Raw genomic sequence first — 19,984 nt, 5'->3', positions numbered from 1 at the left:
TTAAATAAACTATAATAGTTAATAATCAATCAATACCCTCATACCCACACATTTTAATTTTGAATGATTCAAGTTGCGAGTAGTAGCGGGAAGAATATGTGAATGATACATCTCTCTATAGCTTATACATTTAAAGGTTCGGTCACATAATCACTTACGGGGGGTTGTGAAACCATAGCGGAATACAAAACCAAAAAGAAATGACAACTATAATCAGTAACCAAAAACTCACAAAATGGTGCTTAAATACCAAAAAAAAAATGTGAAACAAATTACTCGAGGCTCATATCTCCGACATGGCTGCAATATAGGCTGCCACACCACTCGTCATAGCCTAAAGATTTAAGCGACAAACCAAGAAGAACATAAAGCAGCCACTGTCACCACCAAAACAGTAAGAAATGGCACTGGCATGCAAATGCACTGACGCCTCAACAACCAACAACAAAGCATCACATCAATTGTTCGTTTAGAAACAAATAACCAACCGTTGAGATGAGATATTGGTGTGATTGCTCGTTAGACACCACTTAGGGTTTCTTCTAGCATGTAGTTAGTGATTCCAGATTTGAAATCATGATTATGAGGTGAATTTTTGTATCCTTAAGAGTGCATTCTATTCAAAACCCTTATCTTGTGGTGGAACGTCGTCGGCACCACATCATCGCCACCTAGGATCCCCAAAAGGAACCCGTCAATAGTAGGTCAGTCGCGGGGTAAATATAGGTAAAAGGAGGTAAATATACATGTGTCACAACTTACAACATATGTAAGCAAAGATGGATGTATAACAAATGTACAACAACAGTAACGAAAAGTGTAACATGTTTAGCACGTTTTTTTGTCAACCAAGTTGAAAATTAGTATGTATATAAATATAAATGTCTATGTATCATATGTAAAAAAAATAATTTGTTCATGAACTTTAAAAATAATTTGTTCATGAACTTTATTTTTATTTTATGCATTAAACATTTATCTATTTATGTATAAGTATGTGTAAGAAATATATTTACACATTATACACATAATCTTATGTGTAGAATTTATAAATAAACCCACTCTATTTATGTATTGTTTTTAATGTTAAAAAATAAACATAAATGATTTGTTCATTTGTTTTTTTTTCTCTCTCTCTCCTCCACTTCACTCTACTCTATATATCTCTCTCTTTTTTCTTGTCACTCTTATCATTTATTTTGTTTATTATTTAAAAAATGGTTCAAGGGTAAGAAAGATGAATACCAAATACAAATACTTGAATAAAATTGATAGAAAATATGTTATATGACGTTGATGTAGAGAAAAGAGAGCTTAGAGATGGGAAAAATGGATATCCCACTCATATAAAAAAGAGATATATATATATATATATATTGAAAAGGTATTGAATGTGTTAAATTTTGTATTTAAACCCCAAATTATAAACTATGTATAAAATGTGTATATTTATTCAAAACTCAAATGATAATGTGTTAAGGGACTATGTAGAATCAAGCTCGAAATAAGTTTAATAACTTGTGTTCTGACGAATGCCATTTGAAAGTCAAAAGAACGTATTTGACTCCATTGACAGGTGTCGTAAAATTCGAGACAACGTGTCCTACTTGGTCATTATCACGCTACGTAACCTTCTAAATGTAGTATACCCTCACCGAGTCATAAATAAAGCTCTAACAAATTTTGCGGCAATGTTTAATGATCCATTAACTGTTATAGAGAAATCAAAACCGTCTGATGAATCTTGGCAACTGTATTCATCTTCGCATACCAAATATAAGCTTCGCCAGTTTTGTTCTCCCCCACTTCCACCCTCTCTCAATCGACATTATTAGAATTCTCCATTTATAGAACCGAAAGTAACATAAAGTAAATTCACATATATGTTATATACGCAAGAAAGCGGTCGCTATTCACACATAGCAATAGGAAGGAGAGAGCCTTGGTTCTTAACCTTGAACTATATGCTTTGATCTTGTCTTTTAGATTTGTTTCTCTTTTCAAATCATAAGTTGAAAAGGGTGTGGTATCAATGGATATTAGGGAAATAATGGGAGCAATTCTTACAATTTCCATGTTTTTGATGCTTGCCAATATGATCAAAAGGGATCATTTTGATGGTGATGTTTTAGTAAGTGTATGTATCTAATATCATATCTTTTATTAACAATTGATATTCTTTATTTGAAACATTTTTAAGGGGGTTGTTTTTTATATTCATTGTCTACTTATTTCATATTTTACATGCAATTTATTTACTTATTTAATTTTTTTAATAATGTTTGGGTCCACCTCCAATGTCTGTGTGAGCATTCCTGAGAGAAGATGTTACTGTCTATACTGATTTTGACACTTTATACCTGACTATCAAGAACACAAGAACACCATCAACAAGTGTCCCTCCTCCCCTAACACCTTAGATAACGGAAAAACATATTTTATTTTACATCCAAACACAATATCTAATTAAACTTATAATATATTACGATTCAACTTGGTCAGTTTTCCTCAAATAAAATTTAACCAAATCCAAAAAATTGGGTTTCAAGAGACTCGAAAACTATTCGTTTTTCGTTTAAGTCAGTTGTATCTCAAAGTTTGCTTCATTTTCGGTTAATTCGTTTATTTGTACAAACTTTTGGTTTTTATGTCATAGGATGCTAAAAGAGTTACAAGTTTAACTAAACTTTTATTCTATGAAGCACGAGGACGGCAGTGATGATGTGGTACCCATCCCGGGGACAGTTTGGGGAAGGAAACGTGACCGAAACGCGTTGGAAATGTTCTTAAGCAAATTGGTTAACGGGGACGGATCCAAAACCGTATCAAGGACGTTTCCGGCGACCCTATAGCTAATTCCGGCGCCAAAGCTATAGTTTTTGCCGGAAAATCAGGAAGAAGAAGGGAAAAGAAGAATAGCGGCTGGAACATAGTTTTAGGTTTTTAGGGTTAAACAAGTTTAGTTTCTATAAGAATTAATCCTTTTATCTTTCATATATTTGCATTTAGTCCCTAAAACTTTTAAATTTTGACATAAAATGTGTTTTTTTCTCCAATGTCTATTCTCTCTAAGTTTGTGTATTTAATTTATAACCCTAAGTTTTACAGTAACTTATTCAATTCTAAAACAATATATATCTATTTTGGAATATGTTTAATATATTTGTATTTTTTATATTTTTTTGACTTACCCTTGCCGTACCCGTATCTCGAATTTTTGATTTTTGCCGTTTCCCGTATATGTAACGTCCCCGTATCCTGATCCCGTACCCGTTCCGGGACTACTTAGCTTTTATTGTGATTATTATTATTATTTTCATTTGTCCAAAAGATTAATGATATAAATGTAACATTTATGTTCTTTAGCAGCTGAATGTCCCTAGTACAACAACATCGGATATATATATATATATATATATATATATATTAAATATTCAATTATTTTATTTGCATACACATATAATTACTCTTAACTAGTTTTAGTTATAACTTTGAATATCATGAAGTATATATTATTTAGTTAATTTTGTCATAATTATATTTGTGTAATAATATTTTTTATTCAAGGAAATTAAAGTACCATATATTTATATAAATGATAAGTTGGTTAAGGTTCGCCGCTCGCTAGCCTTATATGAAGCTCGAGCTCGTTTATTAAATCCGCTACAAGTTAGGCTCGAGCACAGGCTCAATCTTGGCTCTATTCAAACTTTTAGTGAACCAATCTCGACCAACTAACAAGCAACTTGACTCGTTTACACCCTCTAGATATTATCTAAGATAAGAAATTTCTGGTTTGATGTAGATATGAGCAGAGTTTATCAGTCTTGAAACATGCAAAGGCTAGCAAGGAGGAAAATGATCACCAAAACTTCCATAATGCTGGGACTCGGTGAAACCGACGATGAGTTAAAGGAAGCCATGAATGATTTACGCGCCATTGATGTTGATATATTGACTCTTGGACAATATTTACATGCAAACTTCTTTTATTTTATTTTATTTTATTTTCGCTTTTCTCATTATTAAATTTAGAGTAAAGTGCGATTTTCGTCCTTGTGGTTTGTCCAAATACGCGGTTTTAGTCCAATATTTTCAAATTTGCAATTTTCGTCCCTGTGGTTTCATTTTACTTGCAATTAAACCCGACCTCACTAACCTCGTTAAGTATGGTCGTTAAATCCATCAACGTGTCACTCACGTGAGGGCAGTTTTGTTCTTTTTTTCCAAATACACCACAGCCCCTCACGTGAGGGGGCTTGCAAATTAGGAGTGAGGTTTGTTCTGGAAAAAAATGGACAAAATTGCCCCTAACGTGAGGGGCACACTAATGGTTTTAACGACCATACTTAACGAGATTAGTGGGGTCGGGTTTAATTGCAAGTGAAATGAAACCACAGGGACGAAAATCGCAAATTTGAAACTATTTGACTAAAACCGCAGATTTGGACAAACCACATGGACGAAAACCGCAATTTACTGTTAAATTTATGTGTGTTTGGTCATTTGATGTTAATATTAACATAAACACGTGCAGCCGACTCCTTTGTATCTTACTGTGAAAGAATATGTGACACCTGAGAGACTCCTTTGTATCTTACTGTGAAAGAATATGTGACACCTGAGAAATTCTCTGACTGGAAAGATTATGGAGAGTCAATCGGTTTTCGCTATGTAGCAAGTGGACCTTTGGTACTGATTATGAATGTGAAATATCGTAGGTGCGATTGTCGTATAGGGCGGGAGAGCTCTTTGTTCAAACCATGGTGAAAGAGAGGACAAAAAACATATCAAAATAAAATAATTTGACTGCAATCTTTATAGTAGCGGTAGCGGTAGTAGCAGCAACAACAAAAGACTAAACTATCGTGAGAACGAAATGAATAAATCTAAATTGTTTAATATTTTTTCAATCAATGGTTCATAACTTTAAAAACATTCATTCTTAAACTCGTATCATCTGTAACTTTATATTTTATGTTATGTTTGTAACATAATTTATCTATTTTGTTAAGTAAATTTGATGAGTATACATATATATATTTTTTTACTTTTTATTAATTTTAATGTTTTTAAATTAAATAATTTATATTTTAAATAAAACAATTTTATCTCTATTATTTTTAATAGAAAATTGTTTTTGTTGGGTTTGTGGTGAATATCTTTTTTTGGACACATGTCATTTTTCTATTGGACAATTTCATTAATTTTTATAAATGCCAAGTATTCTTAGAATTTCTTGCTAATATAATAATTCAAAATTAAAATAATATTATATCTATGGAAGGACACGTTTTATCTAACCAATTTGCCCATCTTATAACCCAGAATCCATCTACTTCTTTTTAAACCTATCTAACCCATAATCGTGTTCCCGACATTTTTTAGCTAGTTAGGTTAACTATGGCAATATTTAAATTCATATTTCAACTTTTCATAATCCAGACATTTAATATAGGTTAACTTGAAACTAATGTCAATGAAAGTGCGTCAACTATTATTAATATCATTTAGTTCTTTATATTAGAAAATGTATAAATTAAGGGTTTTACTCTAAAATAACAATAACAATAATTGGCAAGTTCAATTTTCGTCATTTCTATAAATAAGCTTAATTTCGTTAAAATTTAACTGATCAATTTATATTTAATAATGATCTATCATAACTTAATCATAACTTATTCTTTTTACATGAAACTAGTTTTTTTTTACCCGGCGCATTGCACCGGGCAAGTGGGATAACGCTCCGGGTTGGTCGAATATGTATATTTCACCTTGCAATTGGGTATTACTGTGGGTATGGTTGATTAACATTTAAAAAAATTAAAATATAAAAAACGATATTTATTCGGTCGGTAAAACCCAAGCGTTCTAAATTAATAATTTTTATAAAAATAACATAAAAATAAGGGATCACAAAAAATAGGGGACATGACATAATAAGTTTTATAAAAGATGATATAGAAACAAGGAATCACAAAAATAGGATGTAAGACATAATAATTTTTATGAAAAATGACATAAAAATAGTGCATCACATAAAATAAGGACATGACATAATACTTTTTTTTAAATATGACATAAAAATAAGGGATTACATAATATTTTTGTATATTTTTAAATATTAATTAAATAAATCAGATTACCGCTAAACGAGAAGCCACGAGTAAATTATAAGGTCAAACTATTCGTGACGAGTTAACTAGTAATAAACTACTCGTATATGAAATATTTACCAGAAGAACTAGTCGTTAACCAAGATATACTCGTAATGATTAATTGAACTTTCAAACTAACAGGTTCGATGTATTTGGTAAACAAAAAAACTCGTCATGGTTACTTTAATAAACTACTCGTGTCTCGAAAAGTTGTAATCTACTCGTCACGACTAAAAGATTTATGCAGTACTCGTGGGAGTTGAATACGTGGCATGAAACTTCTTTAGTCGGGGCGACTAAGTGATTAGTGAACGTGCTCGTCACGGTTAGTTTATGGCCATGTGGCATGTTTTAATTGACTATGCACATTACTCGTGTGTTAACGTAATCTACTCGTTACGCCTAGTTTATAATACCTATTACTGGAATTTTTAGAAAATGATACCTAAAACTTGAAATTTGTTTTCATAAATACTTATTTTGGGAATTTTCCATATTTTTAAATACTTTTTTAAATAGATCGGATTCCCACTAAAATGAGAAGCCACAAGTAGATTGTAAGGTCAAACTAGTCGCGAAGTTAACTGCTAATAAACTACTAGTATAGGAAATGTTTAACGGAAGAACTAGTCGTTGACCAAGATCTACTCGTAATGACTAAATGAGCTTTAAACTAACCAGTCCAGTTAGTTTTTTTTGTTAAAGTAACCAGTTCGATATATTTGGTAAACAAAACTACTCGTCATGGTTAGTTTAGTAAACTATTCGTGTATCGAAAAGTTGTAATCTACTTGTCGTGACTAAACGTATTATGTAGTAATCGTGGGCATTAATTACAAGGCATGCCACTTCTTTAGTCGTGGCGACTAAATGATTAGTGAATGTGCTCGTCACGGTTAGTTTATGGTCACGTATCATGTTGTAATTGGCTCTGCAAACTACTTGTGTGTTAACATAATCGACTCGTCACGACTAGTTTATAATACCTATTTCTAAAATTCTTTCGAAATAATACCTAAAAATTAAAATTTGTTTTCATAATACCTATTTTGAGAATTTTCCTTCATATAAAACCATAACCATTTTCGGTAGGCCAATATGATGTGATATGGTAAATGTATTAATTATGGAAAAATTCCCAAAATAAGCGTTTAAGAAAACGTTAGGTTTTAGGTGTCATTTGCAAAAATATTCTAAAATATGTATTATAAACTAGTCATGAAGAGTATTATATGATTACATACGAGTAGTTTACAGAACTAGTTAAAACTTGCTACGTGCCCTTAAACTAACTGTAACGAGCAGGTTCACTAATCATCTACTCGTCACGACTAAATAGGTTTCATGCCTCGTAATCAACGCCCACGATTAATTCATAAGTCCTTTAGTCGCGACGACTAGTTTACCTGGTTTACATTCCCTACACGAGTAGTTTATTAGTAGTTAACTCGCCACGACTAGTTTAACCTTACAATCTACTCGTCGCAACTAAAGAAATTATGAATTAATCGTGAACGTTGATTACGAGGCATAAAACTTATTTAGTCGTAACGAGTAAATGGTTAGTGAATCTGCTCGTTAAGGTTAGTTTAAAGACACGTGTCAAGTTTTAATTGGTTATACAAACTACTCGTCACGACTAGATTATAATACCTATTTTGGGAATTTCTTGCAAATGACACTTAAAACCTGAAAAACGTTTTCGTAAACGCTTATTTTAAGAATTTTCCCATTAATTATTGATTTAACATGAAATAACACTAAATGTTGTATATCATTTGTTATAATAGGATACAATATAATAATGGGATGATTTTATATATGTGCTTCGATTGAAATGATAATGATGATATTGTTTGATACGGTACTATAAGATATCATATGTTATTATAACATAGTTATTGTTATTCTATTAAAAAAGATGAGTTTGTTAAATGCCACAAAAGTTGTATATACATTGTCAACATTGAAACAAAAAACAGTTGTTTTGTGTTTTGTGGGAGATTTTCGTTTTGGCTTCTTCTATACATTGAAAAAAAAAAGAAAGAAACTTGATAAAAAGCAAATGCGAAACTGATTGTAACAACTAATTTCATAAATTAAATTTGCAAACACATTAAAACGTCATTAAATTCTTGTATTTGTACATTAAAACTTATGTCACTTTTTAAAGAAATCTCTGAGTATATTCCACAGATTTTGAGTCTTTGTGTTGATTTTTTTCCTCAATATCTTTTTCGTCTTTTAGGCACCCCGGTTTCACGCTTTATACTTGAAACAAGGCCAATTTACAATCTTTCCACGCATACTCTCTTTACCAATTGCGTGTCCGCCAATCAAAGTGCGACACATTGCAATCACTACACCAAAGAATTTGTTAGATCTAAAGAACATGGTGGATATGTTACGACCATAATATGTGAAATGTCTCATTAGTTTCATAACATTGAAGCATATGTATGACAAAAATAGATGTTTGAAATTCAAAAAATTCAGAAACTTACAAACGCCATGAGCAATCAACATGTTATAATCCGATCCTCTTAAACTGGAGAAAGATGAAAATGGTCAGAGCCATAATCTTAACCTATCAAAGACACAGCCAAATATTAGCGGTTTAGAATTATCTGAATCAATAACATGATATTAATAAATTTAAACGGATACAGAAAATTTCTTACATATAAACACTTAACCAGAGCTCTCATCTTCTGGAAGTTAACTCTTAACAAGTTAGAGGAGATGAATGGATTTTAGTTTTAAAGATGAAGTTAAACATGTGTCCCATTATATAGAACAAAACCTAGGGTTACACTATACCCTAATCTAAAAGTCAACACACCAACTAAATGTCAGCATGAGAAACTGCAAGCAATTAGCATGGGTTTCTGAACAAGAAATTGAAATGCATGCAATCTGCTTCACGTTCCTCAATTGCTGCTTGAAACAACTTTCTTCTAGACAAAATGCAAACCATCAAACTTAGTTACTTGTGATGTAAGATTCAACTTTCTTACCATCCTGTAGTTTCCACAATAATATACGTTAATTAACAACAATAACACTTATATATAAAAACATCTAAAACAATGATTCCCATGTCATCCAAAGTGGATCGATTATAATTCGTTAATGGACCAGCACAAAAAGAACTTACAGGGGAAATGATGGTTCATGGTAAATGATTATCCAATGCCAAAGGTAGTGATTAACTTTAGCCCAATGTAAAGCTCCCTCGTTATACTGGCTATTCATCATTTGATCTTTCTATGATTCTCAAACGTTCACGTATTTTTCTTGATCTTTCCTAGATTGAGAATTAATACTTCTGTTATTTCAAGAAGAAGACAAAGATAGTATAAACTGATAACAACGAAAACTTATCTAGATCTAAAAATTGAACAATTCTAACCCAAAATAATTCACTAAAGACGATGAACCACTGAGTCAAGAATACATACTATATAGACTTAAAAATTAATGGTAACAATGATCGAAATAGAATGATTGTACCACAAACTCTCAAAATGTAAGAAGAAGGAAAAACAAAACTCAGATGAATAAGACGATCGACAGCGACGCAATGGAACCCTAAAAGTTACGTTCAGCAAAATCCACCGATAGCGATAATTATATACTCCTCACATTTGCAGTTGACATAAACAAACCTTCTAGTCCTCTCAAATAGCTACAAGAGTCCTCCTAACTTTAACCTTGTTACAAAACTAGAACAAAATACAACAAATTATGTTATATGTATAACATTTTGCAAACTTGGTGTGCAAAATGGGCTGTACTTTGTGCTTCATTAATATATTAAAAATTTTTAATCTTCTATTTTCACTTTCAATCCCTATACTTTTCATCTTTTACAAGTTTTTCAAAAAAGCATTTTTCATTTTTAACAAATGATTTTCTTTTCCAACTTTGGCCCCAATACTTTTCATATTCTAAAGATTTTTCATTTAACGTTTCAATCTAAATTTTATGAGTTAACACGCTGCAACGCGTGTGTGGTTGAACATTTTTACGTTTATTTTCCTCGTTTAACGGCTTCATCCTAACGTGCATGCCCAAAGTCGATTTAGTTATTCTTTTCAATATTTTATGTTTCTATCTAATTTTTGGGGGTTAACACACCTCAACGGGTGTGAGTGGCTGAACCTTTTTACGTGTTATTTTCATTTGTTTTAGTCCCTTCGTAAAACGTGGGTCCAAATCCCCTTCAATATACATGTTTGATAAAACATGGTCCTTTAACACACGGGTTTTATAAAACATTGCGTTCTTTTGCGCTGCCATCCCAACACGCTTAGGGGAGGGTGGCTTAATACTAGTTAATAATAAAAACATGTAAAACTTTTACCAACAAAATCAATAAGTATTATATTATACAATATCTTATCATTTAATGAAAAATCAAATCATCATATCTTTTTAAATCATATCATATTATATTCAATCAAATCACATTTTATGAGTTACTTTATCTTATTTTAACGTATTATAATATATCATATATTAATCAACCTAACTTTTGTTGAAAAGTAGCTTTTTAAAAAACTTTATAAATTTGTTATAAGATAAAAACGTAAATAAATCTCAAAATGTTTGGTTCTATCTTGAAAGATCGGGTTCCTACTACATATATGAGTTAATTTATTCTACAAAAAAGGAACAAATTTAAGAAGAATGAAAAAGATTTGTGATGGAAAAAAAACAACTTAAAAATATAATAAAATAAGTCATAACTCAAAATTCCACAAACTTTGCATATGGTATGGAGAAAGTTTTTTCTTAAGAAGTAGGGTGTTGGTACCCGTCAAAGTCTATGGAATTTTGAAAGAAAATGTTATGATATGACACATGACTTTAGTGTGTCCCCTTTTCTAGTTTCTAGATTGCGGAGTTTGGTTCTCATCTAAGATGAGGAAAATTAACGGATCATTGCATTTGACTAAATTTTTTTTATCAAATAACTATTAACTTTTGTTTATAATTTTTTTATAGAAATTCACGCTTGGCATGAAAAGCCCATAATTTTACGCCAATGTGGTATACACTTTCACGCTTGGGCGTGAATTATTATATTTCTCAAATATATTATTATTTTTTTTTTTGAGAGGGTTACATTTATAGGAAAAATATTTCCTCTTTCATTTTTTATTTTATTTATTTACTATTCTTTTGAAAATATATACCTTAATGTTTGCTAAGTTAAAATTGTTAGTATTTTTTATTATAATTTAGATTTTTGATATATTAAAATTGAAAAAATAATCATTTTGATTTTTCTTTAAATCAAGCGTGAAAGAATAAAATAGTAATTTTTTTATATTAGAGGCGTGAAACTCCCCATATGTTCACACTAGGATGGCATGAATGATGAATCTATAACAATATTCTTTTCTTATTATTTGTTTTTTATTTTTGTCGTGAAATTTTCTGTTTTTCATGTCATATAAGCGTTAATATAACACTTGGGCCACTATTGGTGAAATAAAACTGTAAACCCATAATTTCAATGTCCATTTTTATAAGTTGATTTTGTCAAAATGCTAAATTGGTAATTGTCTCTTTTGGATGGGGGTATGTTGGTTTATATGGTCAATCATTTTGGTCCATACATGGTTTATTTCTAAGCAGTGAGTGCCGGTCCAACCCAATTGGAGGCCTAAAACTACAAGAGAATTCGATGTCTTTTTCGAACTTTATTGTTATAAAGTAAAATCACTAACCACGGATATATTTCTTTTTCAAATAACTTAAGAGTTATTTTCATCAATTATAATGTTTTTGATCTAGTTTTCATTATTTAATATTTCTGGTCTAACTTTAATCCAATTAAAGAATTTAGTTTTCATTATTTAATATTTTTTGTCTAACTTTAGTCCAATTTTTAAAGGCTTTATCCAATTGAAGGCCCAACGCCCTATGTTGTTTTTGCTCCCCTAATCTTTCTATCAACATATTTTCAGAATTTCAGTGAATAATCTTCATATTCAGTTTTTCACATATACATATGAAATTGAAATAAGGAAAATACTTTAAGAACTTCAAAGGATAATATATACATAAATAAGGAGAATGCTTTTGGTATTTATGGTTGTTAAAAAAAATGAGAAATGTTTTTATATATTATTATTTTTATATAATTTTGTTATATGCATTGATGTGTTTGACTTTACATTAAATTAAAACTGAAACAACTCTCCCTTAATTAATAGACAAATTTTAAAGATATAATATATGCATGTTAAAACTTGTTACCAAGATCCATCATCTATATATAATGAAATGATGATAGCTAACATATTTATTGATTTACATTTTTTTGTAACAAACTAATAGTGTAATTATTTTATTTTCATATTATATCATAATAACATAAATCACGATATCAACACAAAACAAGAACAAAGATGTAAATCAAAAGTTTGAGTGATATTAATTGCAAATGAAAACGTATGTGTTTACATATCAATTTGGAAATCACAAGGTTACAACTACAAGTGTATAACATTATATTTATTTCAAGCTCTATACTAGTTGGCCTCTTTCTTGACGCGTACATCCAAGTACATACTATGAGCAACCAACATGTTATGTTCCGAGCCTCGTAGAATGTATACTGTGAAATCACATATATGGTCAGAATGAGATAAAATCACAAAACAAGAATTAAACTTATCAAATACAGTTGGAGCCAACCAGAAAATGATTTAGAGACCAGGTTAAAGTACCTGCCTCCCCTTATATAGAACACAACCTAGGGTTACAAGGTAGTCCAAAACTTGCATTACAACCCATGAAAAGTGAATATATAAAGACCTTTTTATGTTTGATTAACATGATATGAAACCACTTTTAGTAAACTTATTATCATATGATATTATTAATTTACATGATATGACATATGTCATTGTAAGTTATATGAGATACAAAATGTTATAATATTATATGATTTAATATGATATGCTTTTATTTGAAGTAATATGGCAATATGAATAGACATGATACTATAAGATAGTAATAATCTGGGCGGATCTATTTTTTTTTCAGAGGGATTATTGTATTTAGATGATCCAATTTCATATGGTTGGACATAAAAGAATCGGATCAATTCGACGGTTTGGGTCGGATAACATTAATCACATGAGAAAGAAAATACGATACAATAATCTTGGGTTTAGTAGTACCTTTATTAATTCATCAAACAAGGGATGTGCAGGCTATGTCACACGTTTGAAGTCATTTTGTAATCTTGGGGTTAACGTGTTTGTTTGACGAGTCAAATGAGCTTGGATCTATAACTCTGTCTAAAACAAAAAAGTCGTTCATTTTAACATAGTAAATATTGTTTTAAAAGTTTTTTTTATCAAAGCTTTACCTTTACTAATGCAGGGTGGTGTTTAAAAAACTTTGCTTGCGCTTGTTTAATACTTTTAGAATTTAATTCGCTTCTAACTGACAAAAATAACTTCTTAAGGCATTGTGCTTCACTCCAATGCATCGGTATCTTCACAAATCTAATGAAAGTTGCATAAGTTTACATTAAAACAAATAAACATATGCAATATAATAATAAGAACTAAATAATCTATCTCCTATATATATATTTATATTTTTTTGACGTACTCTTGCCGTACCCGTATCTTGAATTTTTGATTTTTGCCGTTTCCCGTATCTGTAACGTCTCTGTATCCTAATCCCGTACCCGTTCCCGGACTACTTAGCTTTTATTGTGATTATTATTATTTTCATTTGTCCAAAAGATTAATGATATAAATGTAACATTTATGTTCTTTAGCAGCTGAATGTCCCTAGTACAACAACATCAGACCCTAGTACAACAACATCGGATGTATATATATTAAATGTTCAATTATTTTATTTGCATACACATATAATTACTCTTAACTAGTTTTAGTTATAACTTTGAATATCATGAAATATATATTATTTAGTTAATTTTATCATAATTATATATATAATAATTCTTATTGTGCAATAATATTTTTAATTCAAGGAAATTAAAGTATCATACATTTATATAAATGATAAGCTTTAGGTTCGCCGCTCGCTAGCCTTATATGAAGTTCGAGCTTGTTTATTAAAATATCTGCTACAAGTTAGGCTCGAGCAAAGGCTCAAGCTCGGCTCTATTCAAACTTTTAGTGAACCGATCTCGACCAACTAACAAGCAGCTTGACTCGTTTACACCCTCCAGATAATTATTATCTAAGATAAGAAATGTATGGTTTGATGTAGATATGAGCAGAGTTTATCAGTCTTGAAACATGCAAAGGCTAGCAAGGAGGAAAATGATCACCAAAACTTCCATAATGTTGGGACTCGGTGAAACCGACGATGAGTTAAAGGAAGCCATGAATGATTTACGCGCCATTGATGTTGGTATATATATATTGACTCTTGGACAATATTTACAGGCAAACTTCTTTTATTTTATTTTATTTTATTTTTGTTTTTCTCATTATTAAATTTAGAGTAAACTGTGATTTTCGTCCTTGTGGTTTGTCCAAATACGCGGTTTTAGTCCAATAGTTTCAAATTTGCGATTTTTCGTCCCTGTGATTTCATTTTACTTGCAATTAAACCCGACCTCACTAACCTCGTTAAGTATGTTCGTTAAATCTATCAGCGTGCCATTCACGTGAGAGGCAGTTTTGTTCTTTTTTTCCTCCAAATACACCTCAGCCCCTCACGTGAGGGGGCTTGCAAATTAGGATTGAGGTTTGTTATGGAAAAAAAGGACAAAACTGCCCCTAACGTGAGGGGCACACAGATGGTTTTAACGACCATACTTAACGAGATTAGTGGGGTCGGGTTTAATTGCAAGTGAAATGAAACCACAGGGACGAAAATCGCAAATTTGAAACTATTGGACTAAAACCGCAGATTTGGACGAAAACCGCAGTATACTGTTAAATTTATGCCTGTTTGGTCATTTGATGCTAATATTAACATATACGCGTTCAGCCGACTCCTTTGCATCTTACTGTGAAAGAATATGTGACACCTGAGAAATTCTCCTACTGGAAAGATTACGGAGAGTCAATCTGTTTTCGCTATGTAGCAAGTGGACCTTTGGTACTTTTTTATGTTTTATTAAATAAAGATTTGTTATTTCTTGAAAGATTAAGTTAAAACGTCAAACGTGTTAGAACGGTTGAATGCGACTGATTATGAATGTGAAATATCGCAGGTGCGATCGTCGTATAGGGCAGGAGAGCTCTTTGTTCAAACCATGGTGAAAGAGAGGACCAAAAACATATAAAAAATGATTTAACTGCAATCTTCATCAAAAGAAAATGAAATATTTTTATTTTTATTTGATGTTTTGGATATTAATATAAAAAAGTTTATTGAATGGTATTTTTGGCCATGGGTGACCAAAAACACATCAAAATTATATTACGTGACTAGAGTTTATTAGTATAAGCCCATGGGTGTGATTCTGGTGCTGCACCAGATTACTAATAAACTCTAGTATGATAATAAAGTCCAATATTACATGTCAATTTATATTTAATAATGATCTATCATAAGTTGTCAATTATCTATACAGAGTAAAAGAGACTTTTGATGCTACAAAAGTGAAAAATGTCATGATTTAATTTTTAGATATATTAGACTTTTATGAAGTGTAGGCACAAAAGTCAGATCTGCATCGGTGGTTGTGTTTGTTGGTTTGATGCTGTTGTACCCAAGTGCTCTGGTTTGAAACTTGCAGAAGACATATCAATATTGGGATTTTTTTCTTTATGCCAACTATATATCAATTATATTTTCTTGCATTTTTTTTGTTTAACCGATCGAATTCACGTACTTTGATCACCTCAACGTCCGGTACCAATAATTCTTGGATTTCAACAACGCTCAGCTATAGTGATCCCGCCACCCCGTTAGTCCACCGCAATTTCTATATATTTTTCTCGTTAGTTCCGGTATCATGACGAATGTAACCGAACGAATTTTCTTTTAGCGCCGGTACCGTAATGAGCATGACGTAAACCGAACATATTCATGTAGATTCGCTGCCTCAACGATCGCGACCAACGACGCTCGGGTTTTACCAACACCCGACTTTAACGACCTACGCCACGCCACCCATTGGTCCACCTCAACTTTTGCTTTTATTTTTTGTTTTAGTTTGGTACCATAATGAACGCAAGCGAAACCGTGACAGACATGACGGAAATTGTCCGAACTCACCACCTTAACATCCAAGACCGATAGCGCCCGGGTTTTACCAACGTTGCTTATACCGTAACGAACGTAACCAATACTAATCGAATTCACATCGACTCATTATCGGGTTTTACCCAACGTCCATGCATACATTTTTAAGCATGTTAATTTAACGAACTTAATATCCACCAAATTCACGTTCACTCTCCTCTACCACCCTCGGGATTTACCGATTGATTTCCCCGTGCAACGCGCGGGTAATTTATTAGTTTATATTTAATAACGATCTATCATAACTTAATATTTGAATGTGCTTTAATGTTAATCCTATTATCTTTTATTCTTTTTATAGGAAGCTAGCTTTTTTACCCGGCGCGTTGCACCGGGTAGATGGGATAACGCGTCGGGTAGGTCGAATATGTTTATTTCACGTTGCAATTGTGTACTACTGTGGTTTTGGTAGATTAGCATATAAACTATTAAAATATAAAAAACGACATTTATTCGGTCGGTAAAACCCATACGTTGTAAATTAATAATTTTTATAAACAATAACATAAAAAAAAGTTATCACAAAAAATAGGGGACATGACATAATAAGTTTTATAATAGATTGTTGGTACATGTGTGTCAGTAGTTCATAGTCTAGCATTTGTAATTGAGTCTGTAATGTAATTATGTTTATGATTATATTTATGTTTTTGTACGTGCGAAGTTGTCAACAAGTTCGCTCAGGCGGTTGAACCAGCGAAGTTATTGACAACTTCGCCTATGGCGAAGTTGTCGTGTATATAAACTGTTCAGCGGAACAGTTTCGGTGTTGGTTTTTTAGGTTTTCGTTTCAGTTGTTCAGTGAACGAGTTACGTGTCAGTGTCTGTAATAGTGACCTCGAGTCACGTGTTCGGTTATCAATATAACGTGTGCTTTCATTGTTCGTGTGTTTGTTTATACATATTCTGCACTCGTATCTAACTACGCAGGGATTTCGCTCCTGCGCAGATAGCGACATCCCGTGTACGATCCGTCCAGGAGCCTACAATTGGTATCAGAGCCATCGGCTCGATTGTGAGGTTCGGGATTTCACGCGGGTGTAGAAAACGTCTCGTTTGACCTATTCGCGAGACGTGTTTTTGTTGGGATTGTGTTTTACTCGTGTTTGACAGTCATTTTCAAGCCATTACATCGATCGGAAACTGCTAGATTGACGAAATCAGATCTGAACAGTTTCCTTGTTCATCGAGCGAAGTTATCTCTTCAGGCGAAGTTGCCGTCACCGGAAATAGGGTTTCGGCGAAGATATAAGGATTAAGCGAAGTTAACCACAACTTCGCCTATCCTCATAAGTTCGCCTCAGCGAAGTTATCCTCAACTTCGCTCACCTCCCAAGTTCGCTTACCTCCTAAGTTCGCTCATTCTAAGCGAAGTTATTCTTAACTTCGCCCAGTCAAGCGAATTTCAGACCCAGCGAAGTTACACTTTCCAGCGAAGTTAACTTTCAAGTGAAATTATTCTTAACTTCGCCTACTGTGCTGTTTGGAAGTTTTTTTAAAAAAAATTTTCGGATTTTCGTGTTTTCGCAAAGATGTCGTCAATTAACATCTCCGATTTGGTCAAGATGGAAGTAGAAGCGGGGTCAGCCACTAAGGCCCCGAGGTTGATGAAAGGAACTGACTTCGTAGCATGGAAGGACAGATTCATCCAATACATTAAATACCAGGATGCAAAAATGTGGGTGTGCATCCAGGATGGATATATCCCCCCAACTATGAAATACGAAGGTCGTGATGTGGTTAAGAAGTATAGCAAAATGGAGGACGAAGAAAAGAAAATGTATGAGGCCGAGAGCAAGGCCCATGCTGCGATAACAATGGCACTTCCTCAAGAAGTTCTCCATACGTTCCGAAAGTACACTTCTGCGAGAGAGCTTTGGGATGCTCTTGAAAATAGATTCGAGGGGAATGTGGGTATCCGTGCATCGAAGATTAAACTTTTGAAGACCCAGTTCTCCGTCTTCAAATTTTTGAAGAACGAATCACTGGATGATATTATCACTAGATACTATCATCTAATGACAGAGCTTAGCAATTATTCGATTGCTTACCGAGAAGAAGAGATCGTTGAAAAGCTTCTCGATGCTCTCCCACCGAAGTGGGAAATGTACACCGTTCTTATGAGGGAAGACAGAGACTTTCCAAATTATGATCTGGAAACGGCAGTAAACAAGCTCAGAACTTATGAGCTTAATATGGTTCGAAAGGAAACACCAACAGATCAGATACAAGACCCTGGTATGTATGGTGCAAAGGTTAACTCAGGCTCAAGTTCGAGGCCTGAATCTGCTGCTTATTACTCAAAAGGGGAGTCAGGTTCTGACTCTTCTCATGAAGGAAACGTTCCTGTAAACTCGAATGGTGATGTCTGTTTCATTGCTGGAGGATCAAGTACTTCAAAGCCTCAAGCATCCACAAGTGGTTTCTCTGCAAATGCCTCAAGAAATAATTATTCCAAGATGCCTATGAGTGTAAAATCTGCTGAAGAGCAGTTTGCAGTCTATGCATCATTTATTGCTTCCTACGAAAACTACATCCAGGGGAAGATTGTGGACCCTGCTGTTCTGGATGAGGATTACGACCAGATCGATGCTGATGATCTGGAGGAGATGGATTTGCAATGGCAAATGGCAATGATTGTGAGGCGAGTAAAACGGTTTATGAATAAAACTGGGAGAAAGTTTGTTGGTGGTAGGCCTGGATTCGACAAAACTAAGGTAAGGTCTATAATTGTCAGCAATACGGGCACTTTGCCAAAGAATGCAGAAATGAAAGAGTTGAACGTGGACAAGGTCGGCCTACACAACACTCTGGAGTTAATAGAGAGATTAATGCCATGTTGACCAGAGAGGCAGGTGAATACAACTGGAACCTGCATTCAAATGAATCTGGTGAGCAAGCGAACATGGCTGAGGCTGAAGTTAAAGAATGTGAGAATGTTGATGGAAATGAGAAAGCTACTGAAGAAGAAACAGCTTTCATGGCAGATGACAAGGACACTCGCTCCGAGGTAAGTAATAAGAATATTTGTACTAATTGTGAAAATTTGTCTGAGCAACTAACAACAATGACTGATCAGTACGTCCGTTTAGATGCTGATTTTAAAACTATTAAAGAAGATCACCATTTTACGAAAGCAAGAGAAACAAGTTATAAAATTAAAATAAAAGCATGTGAAAAAGACATTCAAAGCTTAAAAACTAAACTTGCTGAGAAAATTGAAATAATTGATCTTAGTTATGAAGTTTTAGAAGAAAAAACTAAAGTGATTGCTGATCGGGATAAACAGATTGCTGACCACCAGGTGAAGGTGGTGGAACTGAACCGCAAACTTGAGCAGTTCAGGAATTCCTCGGCCATCCTTGATCACCTCGTGAGTGATCAAGGTACCTCTGCAAAGAGGGGAGGAATCGGTTATCACGAAGTTCCACCACCCTTTAACCACAACTATACTTATAATCCGAGTGTTCTGAAATCTGTTGATTTCGAAGTTCCTCAGACAACTCCAATCAAGATTACAAGTGTAGAACCAAGTGTTAGCTGTGGCGAAACTAGTTCGCCTG

General features: G+C 32.9%; 1 long non-coding RNA gene across 1 annotated transcript; it reads left to right on the top strand.

Annotated features, from left to right (window-relative positions):
- Window positions 1-15,155: 15,155 nt before the first annotated feature.
- LOC143573382 (uncharacterized) lies at window positions 15,156-15,439 on the top strand. Its single transcript, XR_013142421.1, has 2 exons — window positions 15,156-15,269; window positions 15,385-15,439. It is a non-coding gene; the product is annotated as an uncharacterized LOC143573382 (long non-coding RNA).
- Window positions 15,440-19,984: the final 4,545 nt, after the last annotated feature.

The sequence above is a fragment of the Bidens hawaiensis genome, unplaced genomic scaffold, assembly GCF_021521415.1.
Source record: "Bidens hawaiensis isolate Kalapana, Puna unplaced genomic scaffold, B.hawaiensis_p1.1 tig00026403_1, whole genome shotgun sequence".
NCBI classification, from domain to species: domain Eukaryota; kingdom Viridiplantae; phylum Streptophyta; class Magnoliopsida; order Asterales; family Asteraceae; genus Bidens; species Bidens hawaiensis.
This window is presented reverse-complemented; position numbering and strand designations above follow the sequence as displayed.